This window comes from Phocoena sinus, chromosome X (genome assembly GCF_008692025.1).
Source record: "Phocoena sinus isolate mPhoSin1 chromosome X, mPhoSin1.pri, whole genome shotgun sequence".
NCBI classification, from domain to species: Eukaryota; Metazoa; Chordata; class Mammalia; order Artiodactyla; family Phocoenidae; genus Phocoena; species Phocoena sinus.
Genome location: NC_045784.1, coordinates 79,438,741 through 79,454,858, shown reverse-complemented (window position 1 = coordinate 79,454,858; position 16,118 = coordinate 79,438,741). Strand labels below are relative to the sequence as shown.

The 16,118-nt window shown below is 39.9% G+C and overlaps 1 non-coding gene across 1 annotated transcript; it reads left to right on the top strand.

Moving 5' to 3' along the window:
- Window positions 1–1,510: 1,510 nt before the first annotated feature.
- LOC116748245 lies at window positions 1,511–1,617 on the top strand. The gene has a single exon (XR_004348252.1). It is a non-coding gene; the product is annotated as a U6 spliceosomal RNA (small nuclear RNA).
- Window positions 1,618–16,118: the final 14,501 nt, after the last annotated feature.

Genomic DNA, 16,118 nt, shown 5'->3' with positions numbered 1-16,118 from the left:
CTAAATTCTCCATGAAGGGGCCCAGTGATTCCACATTTGGCCAATGCTTCTACTTGCCTTTCAATCCTAGTGAAAGTGAATTACGCAGCCAATTGAAGTAAAGACTGAATGACATAGCAGAAGAGAGTTTCCCCACCCCCAATTGAATCCATGGAACATTATTTTCTCTGTGCAAAGGAGAAACATTTAGTGTTATTCTGAGTGAAATATATATCACAGTTTATAAATTGACCTTGTAAGATTTTTAAAAGTGTACCCTCCCCATTAGGCCTTGAAAATATAGAGTGGATATACTTACAATTGAAGCCACTTCACTTGGGCTTACCACAGCTCAAGTAACTTTTCCGGCCAGTAGGTAAAACAGCTGCTGAATGTCAGGGGGTCAGAGATTCAGCCTTGGGTCATCCTCAGCTAAGGTGAAGCAGATGCCCAGCGGCTGTCTAAAGCAGCTCAGTAGCCAAATGAGGGTGAACCAGCATAGCAAACAAAGGACAAAACTTGAAGTTTTCTAAGATTCCAAGATGTCAATCTCTAAGCCAGGTCAGCAAACTCTCTGAACTCTGGGAAGTTTTTCCTTGAAAAGACTCTCAAGTATTTGTTCCAAAGTTTTAAGGGCCAGCATAGCCAGTGGCACCTGCAACTGACAAGGACCCATCCTTCAAGGTGTGCCAATAGGCCTACTCTGAGCACTTTGGGCACCAGAATGTTAACTGCAATTATCATTTTAGAAGGCTCTTTCTTAATATTGGATTGACTTCTTCATAAAGACAGAAAAATTATATTTGCCTAAGTCTAGATCCTGTCAAGATTCTACTTTTCTTTTCTCAGCTAATTCTGAAATTATTCCCCCATGCAGTCAGCAAGTCAATAAAGCCCAGTAGAAAAGATCCTATGCCGCAGAGATCAGATCCCAATTCGGCACTTACAAGGCATAAGACATTGGGCAAGTTGCCTTAGTTTAAAAAATCTGTAAAGTAAATATAATAGCATACCTACTTCGTAGGGTTATTGTGACCATTAATATGTAACTTGATAGAGTGCTTAGCCTATATAACTCTCCTTAAAAAATATTGGTTCTTTTATTATTTTTAAATTACGTTTTATTATACTTGATCCCAACCAGATCCTCTCTTGTTAACCAGCTCTGCATCATTCCTTGTTGTTTTTTGGCTGAATCCTACTACAGTCCATGTTGGTTACAATCAGCAGAGAACTCTATGCACAGTTGCTCAAAGGATAGGGTCTTTATTAAATGTTTCTACCACTCTGGCCACTTATGTCCTCATTAGCTATTGCACAGATTCATATTGCTGGAACTTAAGGTGGGGATGTGGCTCCCTTCCAATCAGCACTCTGAAAAAAAAAAAAAAAGCCAGTTGCTATCCAGAAAAACCTTTTCTCTCTCTCATCTCCAGGCTAAATGGAAAGAGGAGTTTAATAGTTTGCCCTGTCTTTGGCTGTATGCCACCCAAAAGCATTCAACCATTACTAAATTAGAAATGACTTCATGGTGCTCACTTCAGCAGCATATACACTGTAATTGGAATGATTCAGAGAATATTAACATGGCCTCTGCACAAGGATGACATACCAACTCATGAAGCATTTCATAATTTTAAAACAGGCACTTTCATATATTGTGCTGAAAGTGAAAATGATAAAACCCCTATAACAGCGAATCCAGCTATATCTTCCCAAATTGCAAATGTATTTACCCCTTGATCCAGCAATCCTGAGTTTAGAAATCTATCCTTCACATATATGAAATGATGTATTTACATTGCAGACAGAAAAAATTAGGATGTTCTCTATACATTGATATAGAGAAATATTCAAAATATGTAATAAAAATACTGTTTCAAGATATGAAACAGATTAACTTTTGTATAAGGGGCATGAGAATATATATTTACATTTGCTTGTATTTGCATAAAGAAACAGAATAAACTAATAAAAATAATTACCTATAGTATGGATAGAAAATTATAGCCAGCAGGACTGCTGCCTATTTTTAGAAATAAAATCTTGATGAAACACAGCCATACCATTTGTTTCTGTATTGTCTATGGCTGCTTTTGCACTGCAATGGCAGAACTGAGTAATTGCAACAGAGTCCACATGGCTTGCAAGCCTAAAATATTTATTACTTGGGCCTTTACAGAAAAAGTTTGCCAACTCCTGACTATAGGGTAGTAGGAATGGATAGGAACAGGGATGGAAGTAAGCCTTCTCAACGTACACACTCTTTTATATGTCTTTGGTTTTTGAACTTTTGAATGGGTGTATTGCCTTTTTATGAAAATAAAATAAAAACAAAATCAATGAAATCTTGTTTGAATCTTCTGGGTAGGAAACAGACAACAATAAACCTAGAGCAGGGATTTGTGTTTGGGCTTTGAGCAGCCCAAACAAATTTAACAAATATTTGTGAAATTAAAAAATAATCGGGCTTCCCTGGTGGCACAGTGGTTGAGAGTCTGCCTGCTGATGCAGGGGACACGGGTTCGTGCCCCGGTCTGGGAAGATCCCACATGCCGCGGAGTGGCTGGGCCCGTGAGCCATGGCCACTGAGCCGGCGCGTCCGGAGCCTGTGCTCTGCAACGGGAGAGGCCACAACAGTGAGAGGCCCGCGTACCGCAAAACAAATAAAAAAATCAACTTAGAAAATTCATTTAAAACGAAAAAAATTACATTATGGTTACTCCCTGTGTTGCACTCTCAAAAAATCACCCACATATACAATAGCCAGAAGTGTTCTTGTTTCGCTACTTCATACACATATATGGAGTCTACTAAGAGCCAGGCACTGTGCTAGGCAGGTAGTGAGAACTATATTTGTTGATACTATGATTAGACACTTTTAATCTAATATATATTGAGCTCTTATTATGAGTTACATGCTGTTTTCAGTGCTTTATATACATCATCTCATTTAATCCTCACAAAATCCCAAATTTATAACTTCAGCCCAGTCTTCTTTCCTGAACTCCAGACTCACATAGCCAACTGCCTACTCAGCTTCTCCATTTGGCTGTCTAATAGACATCTCAGACTCAATTCCCCCAAAAGTGAACTGGATATTTCTTCCCACAATGTAACTGCTCCATCCACAGCTTTCTATATCTCATTGGACAGCAATTTCATCCTTCCAGTTGCTCAAGCTGAAACACTCAGAGTCTTCCTTTAACCTCTCTCTTCCTCTCATATGACACATCTCATTCTCCACCTCTAAAATTATCTAGAATCTGACAACATCTCATCATATCCACTACCACCACCCTATTCTGATGCTCTGGGCCATCATCATCTCACACTCAGCCTTGTCACTGATTTCCTTGTTTCTCCTCTTGCCCCTTTACAATCTATGTCCAACATAGCAACCAGACTTATCCCTTTAAATGTAAGGTTACTCATATCACTCCTCTTCTCAGTACCAGATAATGTCTCCCTTTTTCATTCCCAGTAGAGGCCATTATCCAAGCCTCTATTCATCTGAGGCCTACTCTGATCATACTCTTTAAAAGAAAAATTCTGTCCTCTCAATTCCTACCCCGACTACTCCTCCCCTTACTCTGTTCTATAATTTATTTTTCTGTATCATTTTCCTCTTTTAACCCTATATCATTTCTTTATGTATGTCTTTTTGTTTATTGTCTGTCTTTGTGGTAAAAAGTAGACTCTCAAATATTTGTCAAATTAATAAACAATTTCTTGGGATGTAGGGATTATTTCTTCCTCCATTGTACAGAAGAGGAAAAAAGGCTCAGACAGGTTAACTGATTTGCTCAGAAAATTAATCAGGAACAGGGCAAGGAATTAAACCAGAAACCTCAGACACTAAAGTTCATAGTCTTAACCACCCAACAACTTCCTGCAATTTATGGTTTAATGCAGGCTATACCTACCTCTGTGTATATTGCTCAGGCACAAGGGTAGCTGCAAAGTAGGATCAGCAGTTGTCATGGAACTGGAATATAGCTCTCCAGAGAATAAAGCAAGCAAATGGGAAAAACACATGGGTGATAAAATGGTGCTATTCACGTTGACAGTTTCTGATATAGCCTTACCTGGATAATGGCAAAAAGCCATACTTGAAGGGTTTTACCATCAACCTACATTTTCTTCTTCACTTACTCTGCACAATTGTGTTAATGATACTTAGGCCAAGTCAAATAAAACATTTCCAACTGCCTGAGTTACAGAGTCATTTCATGAGTAAATATCCATTAACATTTCATGCCAAGGCATGGTAGGGTTGTTTAGGTAGAGTCCTTTGGGTAAAAGAGCCCCAGGAAGTAGAAACCTTTGTCAAAATGTGAATTGTGACTAAGCCTTCAGTATCTCCTCTTCAGGTGGGCTTCAACTTCTAATGCAACCTAAGGCTCAGAGAGTGTACTGAAAGAATTCACAAATTTTCCACAGAATTCCTGTGACCTAGTAATTCTGCTCTCTTACAAATGCCTACTAAATGTTTTATTTTGCTTAGTGAAAACATTTAGAGGATGGTGGCACTCAGAATATGCTTATAGCCCAGTTCCTCCTGGGATAGGCGGATGGTGGGCTCTGGGGGAATTTGCCTTTCCCAGTTCCATGTAATTTGTGATTGTCTGCTCAATGCCCAGTGGGAGTAAACCAGGTCAGAGCCTTTTAAACTGGGCCCTAGGGCCCCTAAGGAGCTTACTAAATTCCGTGTAATATTTTACAGGTAAACTTTAGACCTCAGATCCTTTTGTAAAAGTGCTGATTTTTTAAAATAACTTTTTGTGGTTGCTGATTCTGTATCCAGTCGTTCCCTTTTCTCAAAATTATAGTCTTTTCTTTTCTCTGTAGTGTAAGAAAGAGAATACAGTGGCTTAGAAAACTGATTCTAGAGCCAGAATGCTCAGATTCAAATCCTGACTTAGTCATTCACTATGAGTTCATAGGGTTGTTAGTTAACCTCATTAATCTGTTCACTCATTGGTAAAATGGGCTATTTTGAGAAATCAATGGGATCAAAATCGCAATTAATATTGTAATGTATGCAAATGTTTAGTATGATACTGACATATAGTACTCTTATTTTTATATGCTCCCAAGTATGAGATTATATAAAGGACTCAGAGTCTGCAAGACTGGTTCTGGAATCCCAGCTTTGCCATGGACCACTGTAGAACTTTAAGTTAAGCAACTTTATTTCCTCCCACCAAATTTTTTTCATCATGAAATGAAAGGATTGAATTAAGTAATCTGAAGGTTCTTCTAGTTCTAACATTGAATAATGTTCTATAATATTCTATAATAAGGACCAATCCAGAAAAAAGTTATAAGGTAGTTTTCAATTCTAAGCCTAAAATATTTAACTTCATAAGTAATACTGTGAAAAGAAAATTTTCATTCTAAAACATGTAAGATCTATTCTTAATTTCACTCCCTTAATATTTGCCTTCTTATTGTAGATCACAGACCCCCCAAAAATGTCTCATTTTTGCAAACCAGCATGTATTTTGTTCCATGACAATTTGCTTCCTATAAGGAGATTGCATTATCAAACTTTACCACTCATAGTTCAACACATTTTCCTCTTTAATATAAAGGTTATTTTACTTCAGAAAAGTACAAATCTTTTAATTAGAAAACAATTGAATGATGTTTTATATTGTCTCATAGGGATAAAGAATTTCCCATTTATCAAGTACTTGGGGAGAAATCACAGTTGGGTTGAGGCAGTGCTCATTTCACTTAGTGAAAGTAACCTGATCCAACTAGAAACAGAAATGGGGAGAAGACTGTCCTTCTACGTAGATCTAAATGTCCAAACGATTTAGAGCTGGTCAGCTTAAAGAATGAAAATCTGTGTATTACTTAATTTTGCTGTGGTAACAAATGACTCAAGAATCTCAGTGGTTTGTAATGACAAAGGTTTATTTCTTGCTTGTGTTACATGTTAGTTGCAGGTTGGCGGCAATGCTGTGCTGCCTCATGTGACTTCTTCCAGGATCCAGGCTGAGGAGCAGCTCCCAATCTGGACCTACTACTCTCTGGCAGGGGGAAGGCAAGAGAGCTTATAAAACCACCTGATGGCTCTTGGAGCTTTTCCTTAGGACTGGCATACTGTCTGTGGTGATCATATTTGTTTAGCCAAAACAAATCATATGGCCAAACCTGAAGTCAACAGGGCAAGGACATATACTTCCTGCACAGAAATGTATTGCAAGTCACATGGAAAGGAGTAAGGATACAAACTCCTCTTACAAGGAAAGGGCCAGGGAGTAATTAGGAATAATGATACTATTAGGATAATTATTAGTATTAGTACTATTAGTAATTAGGATAATGATACTGCTTTCTGAGTCAGAAATGTTTATTTTTCTTTCTTCTACATGCAAAATAGACTCGTAAATCTGGTCATGTTTATCTTTGCTAGCTTGGTAAACTCCATGAGGACAAGGCTATGTCTACCTTACTAATGTATCCTTAGTGTTGTGCTTGAAACATAGTAGCTGCTCAAAAATATTTTTTAATTAATGAAAGAAGGAATAAACTGAAATAGCCTGAATGAATAGCATATTTCCTTTTTGTCTGGAAAGGGACAGATAAAGTACCCATGAATTGATGACAGACTCCATAAACCTGAAGCAGGGCTCAGAAGTGGATTTAATGACCTGGGCCTATGAAAGACACTAGGTTTTTCTCTGAGCTGATACGACTGTGTTCTGTAGAACTGGGGAGAAATCAATTTGATTAAAATGAAGCTTATGGTTTGTAGTGCTCTTTAGAGCTGATTAATGATGAACTCCTCTCATCAGAAATGTAATACCCTGACATTCTTTCCTGGGTTGCAAATAAGTTTCCATGTAGCCGGCTGACATCTCCTTGACAAACCCAGAAGACAGAAAGCTTTCTTGGCCAACTTGCCCCTCATTAAACTTCAGTACCCACCCACTCACAAATAAATCTTTGAAATTAGTACATGAGAGTTTTCTATTTTGATGGCTTGATGCTATTCGGGAGAAAAATAAGATTTTATCCACAACATGAAAAGAAACTGCCATTATTTCAAGAGAAACACTGTTTTTGTGATACCTTGAATTTTAAGGCATTTTCCTCCCACTTTTTTCTGAGCTTTTGAATATGTATGAATCATCAATATATCCAGGGAGGCAGGAATCACCATTGCCTTTGTAATGATGATAATGCCAAGGGAGACAAAATGACTTGCTGACGCAGAGTGAGTCAGCGAGTCAGCAGCTGAGTCAGAAGCAAAGCCCTGGTTTCCTAATTAGCAGGCTGGCGGTCTTAATGCCCAGGCTTCTGGCTTCATCTCATGTCCCCTGGCACTGCTGGGGCAGCTTGGAGGGGTGATATTATTATTCTGCTTTGTTGCAGCTCTGGTGGGTTCCTTCTGCCTCAATGTATTTGCTAACAAAAATTACACATTAGTAATCCTGAAAACTAACAAAAGAGAGGGTGGGAATGAAGTCATGCAGATGCATATTCATATAATCATTTGCCATGTCATTATAGCTCCTTTGAGTACACAAATTCTGATGGCAGCCCATAGCCAGAGCACATACCCTACAAATGCCCTGTAGCCTGAAAAGTGAGTGTGTGAGGGCAAGAGAAACAGAGAGCTCCGAAATGTTAGTTCATTTCCTTCCCACTTTTTCAAAAAAACTTCTCTCTCTCTTTATACATGAGGACAGTTGAGACACAAAGAAGGTTTGCTGCTGGCCATTTTGACCATGCCAGAAATGTACTTCTCCTCATATTATGCTATAATAATTAGTTCATTCCCATTACACCCCTTGGCTGTTCAATCCTGAATGAAGGAAGGAAAATTTGTAGTGGAAAATAGGAGGCTCTTTTTGCATTCTTATTACAGAGCAGAAAAATGAGTGTCATGTTTCCTCCATCATCAATTTCTTTCTCTCTACTAGATCTTTCCTGCCAATAATTAAACATGTGTTATTTCAAAAGAAGGAAGGAAGGAACTAATGAACGAACAATCTTGACCCCACTTCCTACTCCAACTATGCCTAATTTTTCTCTTTCATTTTACAGCAAAACTCCTCAAAAGTGTGAGCTATACCAGCTGTTTCCAGTTTCTTCTCATTTTATCTTAAGCCCATTTCAAGCAGGCTTTGCTAAGATCTGTTTATTAAATTGACTGTGTCACAGTTACTAATAAGTTCCATATTGCTAAATTCAGTGAGTGATCAATATTCAGTGTTTGGTCATCTTAATTGACCTTTCTGCAGCATTTGACATAGTTGGTGGTCCTTCTGCCTCTAAATACTGTTTTTTGATTTGTTTCCAGGATGTCTTACACTTTTAGTTTTCTTCCTACCTCATTGCCCACTCCTTCTCAGTCTCCTTTGCTTACTTTTCCTTATCACCCATATCTTAAAACACTGACATGCTAAAGGGTTCAGTATGTGGTCTTCTTCTCCTTTCTAAACTCATGTCTTTAAAAATGTTCCATACTGAATAACTCCCAAATGAGTTACCTCCAGCCCAGACGTCTCCTGTGAAATTCAGGCTAATACTGTTAATTGCAATGCCATTCTTCTAGTTTCGTAGACCAAATCCTTAGAGTGATTTTTACTCTGTTTCTTTTACACACTAAATCCAAATCCATCAGCAAGCAAATCCTTTCAGCTCTACCTTCAAAATATTGTATATCCAGAATCTTACCGTCTTTCATCACCTCCACACTGCCAGTACTCTGGTCCTTCATTATTTTATTTTTTTTTTTTTTAAACATCTTTATTGGGGTATAATTGCTTTACAATGGTGTGTTAGTTTCTGCTTTATAACAAAGTGAATCAGCTATACATATACATATGTTCCCATATGTCTTCCCTCTTGCGTCTCCCTCCCTCCCACTCTCCCCATCCCACCCTTCCAGGCTGTCACAAAGCACCGAGCTAATATCCCTGTGCCTTGCGGCTGCTTCCCCCCAGCTATCTACCCCACCACGTTTGTTAGTGTGTATATGTCCATGACTCTCTCTCGCCCTATCAAAACTCACCCCTCCCCCTCCCCATACCCTCAAGTCCGTTCTCCAGTAGGTCTGTGTCTTTATTCCTATCTTACCCCTAGGTTCTTCATGACATTTTTTTCCCCTTAAATTCCATATATATGTGTTAGCATACGGTATTTGTCTTTTTCTTTCTGACTTACTTCACTCTGTATGACAGACTCTAGGTCTATCCATCTCATTACAAATAGCTCAATTTCATTTCTTTTTAAGGCTGAGTAATATTCCATTGTGTATATGTGCCACATCTTCTTTATCCATTCATCCGATGATGGGCGCTTAGGTTGTTTCCATGTCCTGGCTATTGTAAATAGAGCTGCAATGAACATTTTGGTACATGACTCTCTTTGAATTTTGGTTTTCTCAGGGTATATGCCAAGTAGTGGGATTGCTGGGTCATATGGTAATTCTATTTGTAGTTTTTTTAAGGAACCTCCATACTGTTCTCCACAGTGGCTGAACCAATTCACATTCCCACCAGCAGTGCAAGAGTGTCCCCTTTTCTCCACACCCTCTCCAGCATTTATTGTTTCTAGATTTTTTGATGATGGCCATTCTGACTGGTGTGAGATGATATCTCATTGTAGTTTTGATTTGCATTTCTCTAATGATTAATGATGTTGAGCATTCTTTCATGTGTTTGTTGGCATTCTGTATATCTTCTTTGGAGAAATGTCTATTTAGGTCTTCTGCCCATTTTTGGATGGGGTTGTTTGTTTTTTTGTTATTGAGCTGCATGAGCTGCTTGTAAATTTTGGAGATTAATCCTTTGTCAGTTGCTTCATTTGCAAATGTTTTCTCCCATTCTGAGGGTTGTCTTTTGGTCTTGGTTATGGTTTCCTTTGCTGTGCAAAAGCTTTGAAGTTTCATTAGGTCCCATTTGTTTATTTTTGTTTTTATTTCCATTACTCTAGGAGGTGGGTCAGAAAGGATCTTGCTGTGATTTATGTCATAGAGTGTTCTTCCTATGTTTTCTTCTAAGAGTTTGATAGTTTCTGGCCTTACATTTAGGTCTTTAATCCATTTTGAGCTTATTTTTGTGTATGGTGTTAGGGAGTGATCTAATCTCATACTTTTACATGTACCTGTCCAGTTTTCCCAGCACCATTTATTGAAGAGGCTGTCCTTTCTCCACTGTACATTCCTGCCTCCTTTATCAAAGATAAGGTGTCCATATGTGCGTGGGTTTATCTCTGGGCTTTCTATCCTGTTCCACTGATCTATCTTTCTGTTTTTGTGCCAGTACCATACTGTCTTGATTACTGTTGCTTTGTAGTATAGTCTGAAGTCAGGGAGCCTGATTCCTCCAGCTCCTTTTTTCGTTCTCAAGATTGCTTTGGCTATTCGGGGTCTTTTGTGTTTCCATACAAATTGCGAAATATTTTGTTCTAGTTCTGTGAAAAATGCCAGTGGTAGTTTGATAGGGATTGCATTGAATCTGTAGATTGCTTTGGGTAGTAGAGTCATTTTCACAATGTTGATTCTTCCCATCCAAGAACATGGTATATCTCTCCATCTATTTGTATCATCTTTAATTTCTTTCATCAGTGTCTTATAATTTTCTGCATACAGGTCTTTCGTATCCTTAGGTAGGTTTATTCCTAGATATTTTATTCTTTTTGTTGCAATGGTAAATGGAAGTGTTTTCTTGATTTCACTTTCAGATTTTTCATCATTAGTATATAGGAATGCCAGAGATTTCTGTGCATTAATTTTGTATCCTGCTACTTTACCAAATTCATTGATTAGCTCTAGTAGTTTTCTGGTAGCATCTTTAGGATTCTCTATGTATAGTATCATGTCATCTGCAAACAGTGACAGCTTTACTTCTTCTTTTCCGATTTGGATTCCTTTTATGTCCTTTTCTTCTCTGATTGCTGTGGCTAAAACTTCCAAAACTATGTTGAATAAGAGTGGTGAGAGTGGGCAACCTTGTCTTGTTCCTGATCTTAGTGGAAATGCTTTCAGTTTTTCACCATTGAGGATGATGTTTGCTGTGGGCTTGTCATATATGGCCTTTATTATGTTGAGGAAAGTTCCCTCTATGCCTACTTTCTGCAGGGTTTTTATCATAAATGGGTGTTGAATTTTGTCAAAAGCTTTCTCTGCATCTATTGAGATGATCATATGGTTTTTCTCCTTCAATTTGTTAATATGGTTTATCACATTGATAGATTTGCGTATATTGAAGAATCCTTGCATTCCTGGAATAAACCCCACTTGATCATGGTGTATGATCCTTTTAATGTGCTGTTGGATTCTGTTTGCTAGTATTTTGTTGAGGATTTTTGCATCTATGTTCATCAGTGATATTGGCCTGTAGTTTTCTTTCTTTGTGACATCCTTGTCTGGTTTTGGTATCAAGGTGATGGTGGCTTCGTAGAAGGAATTTGGGAGTGTTCCTCCCTCTGCTATATTTTGGAAGAGTTTGAGAAGGATAGGTGTTAGCTCTTCTCTAAACGTTTGATAGAATTCACCTGTGAAGCCATCTGGTCCTGGGCTTTTGTTTGTTGGAAGGTTTTTAATCACAGTTTCAATTTCAGTGCTTGTGATTGGTCTGTTCATATTTTCTATTTCTTCCTGATTCAGTCTTGGCAGGTTGTGCATTTCTAAGAATTTGTCCATTTCTTCCAGATTGTCCATTTTATTGGCATAGAGTTGCTTGTAGTAATCTCTCATGATTTTTTTTATTTCTGCAGTGTCAGTTGTTACTTCTCCTTTTTCATTTCTAATTCTATTGATTTGAGTCTTCTCCCTTTTTTTCTTGATGAGTCTGGCTAGTGGTTTATCTATTTTGTTTATCTTCTCAAAGAACCAGCTTTTAGTTTTATTGATCTTTGCTATTGTTTCCTTCATTTCTTTTCATTTATTTCTGATCTGATTTTTATGATTTCTTTCCTTCTGCTAGCTTTGGGGTTTTTTTGTTCTTCTTTCTCTAATTGCTTGAGGTGCAAGGTTAGGTTGTTTATTCGAGATGTTTCCTGCTTCTTAAGGTGGGCTTGTATTGCTATAAACTTCCCCCTTAGAACTGCTTTTGCTGCATCCCATAGGTTTTGGGTCGTTGTGTCTCCATTGTCATTTGTTTCTAGGTATTTTTTTATTTCCTCTTTGATTTCTTCAGTGATCACTTCATTATTAAGTAGTGTATTGTTTAGCCTCCATGTGTTTGTATTTTTTACAGATCTTTTCCTGTAATTGATATCTAGTCTCATGGCGTTGTGGTCGGAAAAGATACTTGATACAATTTCAGTTTTCTTAAATTTACCAAGGCTTGATTTGTGACCCAAGATATGATCTATCCTGGAGAATGTTCCATGAGCACTTGAGAAAAATGTGTATTCTGTTGTTTTTGGATGGAGTGTCCTATAAATATCAATTAAGTCCATCTTGTTTAATGTATCATTTAAAGCTTGTGTTTCCTTATTTATTTTCATTTTGGATGATCTGTCCATGGGTGAAAGTGGGGTGTTAAAGTCCCCTACTATGAATGTGTTACTGTTGATCTCCCCTTTTATGGTTGTTAGTATTTGCCTTATGTATTGAGGTGCTCCTATGTTGGGTGCATAAATATTTACAATTATTATATCTTCTTCTTGGATCGATCCCTTGATCATTATGTAGTGTCCTTCTTTGTCCCTTTTAATAGTCCTTATTTTAAAGTCTATTTTGTCTGATATGAGAATTGCTACTCCAGCTTTCTTTTGGTTTCCATTTGCATGGAATATCTTTTTCCATCCCCTTACTTTCAGTCTGTATGTGTCTCTAGTTCTGAAGTGGGTCTCTTGTAGACAGCATATATAAGGGTCTTGTTTTTGTATCCATTCAGCCAATCTGTGTCTTTTGGTGGGAGCATTTAGTCCATTTACATTTAAGGTAATTATCGATATGTATGTTCCTATTTCCATTTTATATATTGTTTTGGGTTCGCTACTATAGGTCATTTCCTTCTCTTGTGTTTCGTGTCTAGAGAAGTTCCTTTAGCATTTGTTGTAAAGCTGGTTTGGTGGTGCTGAACTCTCTCAGCTTTTGCTTGTCTGTAAAGGTTTTAATTTCTCCATCAAATGTGAATGAGATCCTTGCTGGGTAGAGTAGTCTTGGTTTCAGGCTATTCTCCTTCATCACTTTCAGTACGTCCTGCCACTCCCTTCTGGCTTGTAGGGTTTCTGCTGAGAGATCAGCTGTTAACCTTATGGGGATTCCCTTGTGTGTTATTTGTTGTTTTTCCCTTGCTGCTTTTAATATGCTTTCTTTGTATTTAATTTTTGACAGTTTGATTAATATGTGTCTTGGCGTGTTTCTCCTTGTATTTATCCTGTATGGGACCCTCTGTGCTTCCTGGACTTGATTAACTATTTCCTTTCCCATATTAGGGAAGTTTTCAACTATAATCTCTTCAAATATTTTCTCAGTCCCTTTCTTTCTTTCTTCTTCTTCTGGAACCCCTATAATTCGAATGTTGGTGCGTTTCATGTTGTCCCAGAGGTCTCTGAGACTGTCCTCAGTTCTTTTCATTCTTTTTTCTTTATTCTGCTCTGCAGTAGTTATTTCCACTACTTTATCTTCCAGGTCACTTATCCGTTCTTCTGCCTCAGTTATTCTGCTATTGATCCTATCTAGAGTGATTTTGATTTCATTTATTGCATTGTTCATCGTTGCTTGTTTCATCTTTAGTTCTTGTAGGTCCTTGTTAACTGTTTCTTGCATTTTGTCCATTCTACTTCCAAGATTTCGGATCATCCTTACTATCATTATTCTGAATTCTTTTTCAGGTAGATTGCCTATTTCCTCTTCATTTGTTAGGTCTGGTGGGTTTTTATCTTGCTCCTTCATCTGCTGTGTGTTTTTCTGTCTTCTCATTTTGTTTATCTTACTGTGTTTGGGGTCTCCTTTTTGCAGGCTGCAGGTTCGTAGTTCCCATTGTTTTTGATGTCTGTCTCCAGTGGCTAAGGTTGTTTCAGTGGGTTGTGTAGGCTTCCTGGTGGAGGGGACTAGTGCCTGTGTTGTGCTGGATGAGGCTGGATCTTGTCTCTCTAGTGGGCAGGTTCACGTCTGGTGGTGTGTTTTGGGGTGTCTGTGGCCTTATTATGATTTTAGGCAGCCTCTCTGCTAATGGGTGGGGTTGTGTTCCTGTTTTGCTAGTTGTTTGGCATAGGTTGTCCAGCACTGTGGCTTGCTGGTCGTTGAGTGAAGCTGGGTGCTGGTGTTAAGATGGAGGTCTCTGGGATATTTCCACCGTTTAATATTATGTGGAGCTGGGAGGTCTCTTGTTGACCAGTGTCCTGAAGTTGGCTCTCCTACCTCAGAGGCAGAGCCCTGACTCCTGGCTGGAGCACCAAGAGCCTTTCATCCACACAGCTCAGAATAAAAGGGAGAAAAAGTAGGGAGAATTAGTAGAAGTATGAGTAAAGAAAGAGGGAAAGGAGGAAAGGAAGGAAGGAAGAAAGAAGCAAAGAAGGAAAGAAAGGAGGGAGGGAGGGAGGGAGGGAGGAAGGAAGGAAGGAGGGAAAGAAGGAAAAAAGACAGAAAGAAAGATGATACAGTAAAAATAAAATAAAGTATAATATAGTTATTGAATTAAAAAATATTTAGAAAAAAAAAAAAAAAGGGACGGATAGAACCTTAGGACAAATGTTGGAAGCAAAGCTATACAGAGAAAATCTTACACAGAAGCATACACATACACCTTCACAAAAAGAGGTAAAGGGGGAAAAATCATAAATCCTGCTCCCTGAGACCACCTCCTCAATTTGGGGTGATTCGTTGTCTAAAGGAGGGAGGGAAGGAAGGAAAGAAAGAAAAAACGAAGGTAAAGTATAATAAAGTTATTACAATTAAACTTAATTATTAAGAAAAAGAATTTTTAAAAAAAAGTCATGGACGGATAGAGCCCTAGGACAAATGGTGGAAGCTAGAGTATACAGACTAGATGTCACACAGAAGCATACACGTACACATTCACAAAAAGAGGAAAAGGGAAAAAAATCATAGATCTCGCTCCTAAATTCCACCTCTTCAATTTGGGATCATTCCTTGTCTATTCAGGTATTCCATAGATGCAGGGTATATCAAGTTGATTGTGGAGCTTTAATCCGCTGCTTCTGTGGCTGCTGGGAGAGATTTCCCTTTCTCTTCTTTGTTCTCACAGCTCACAGGAGCTCAGCTTTGGATTTGGCCCTGCCTCTGCGTGTAGGTCGCTGGAGGGCGTCTGTTTTTTCGCTCAGACAGGACGGGGTTAAAGGAGCCGCTGATTCGGGGCCTCCGGCTCACTCAGGCCGGGGGTTGGGGGATGGGGGAAGGAGGGGCACTGCGTGCGGGGCGGGCCTGCGGCGGCCGAGGCAGCCTGACGTTGCGGCAGAGGCCGGCGTGACGTTGCACCAGCCTGAGACCCGCCGTGCGTACTCCCGGGGAACTTGTCCCTGGATCCCGGGAACCTGGCAGTGGCGGGCTGCACAGGCTCCGCAAAAGAGGGGTGTGGAGAGTGACCTGTGCTCGCACACAGGCCCCTTGGTGGCGGCAGCAGCAGCCTTAGCGTCTCCCGCCCGTCTCTGGGATCCGCGGTTTTAGCCGCGGCTCGCGCCCGTCTCTGGGTTTGCGCTTTCAGCCGCGGCTCACGCCCGTCTCGGGGGCTCGCGCCCTCAGCCGCGGCTCGCGCCCGTCTCTGGGGTTCGCGCTTTTAGCCGCGGCTCGCGCCCGTCTCTGGAGTTCCTTTAAGCAGCGCTCTTAAACCCCTCTCCTCGCGCACCAGGAAACAAAGAGGGAAGAAAAAGTCTCTTGCCTCTTCGGCCGGTGCAGGCTTTTCCCCGAACTCCCTCCCGGCTAGTCGTGGTGCACTAACCCCTTCAGGCTATGTTCAAGCCGCCAACCCCAGTCCTCTCCCTGAGCTCCGTCCAAAACCAAAACCCGAGCCTCAGCTCGCAGCCCCGCCCGCCCCGATTGGTGAGCAGACAAGCCTCTCGGGTTGGTGAGTGCTGGTCGGCACCGATTGTCTGTGCAGGAATCTCCCCGCTTTGCCCTCCGCACCCGTCGCTGTGCACTACTCCGCGGTCCCGAAACTCCCCCCTCTGCCTCCCGCAGTCTCCGCCCGCGGAGGGGCTTC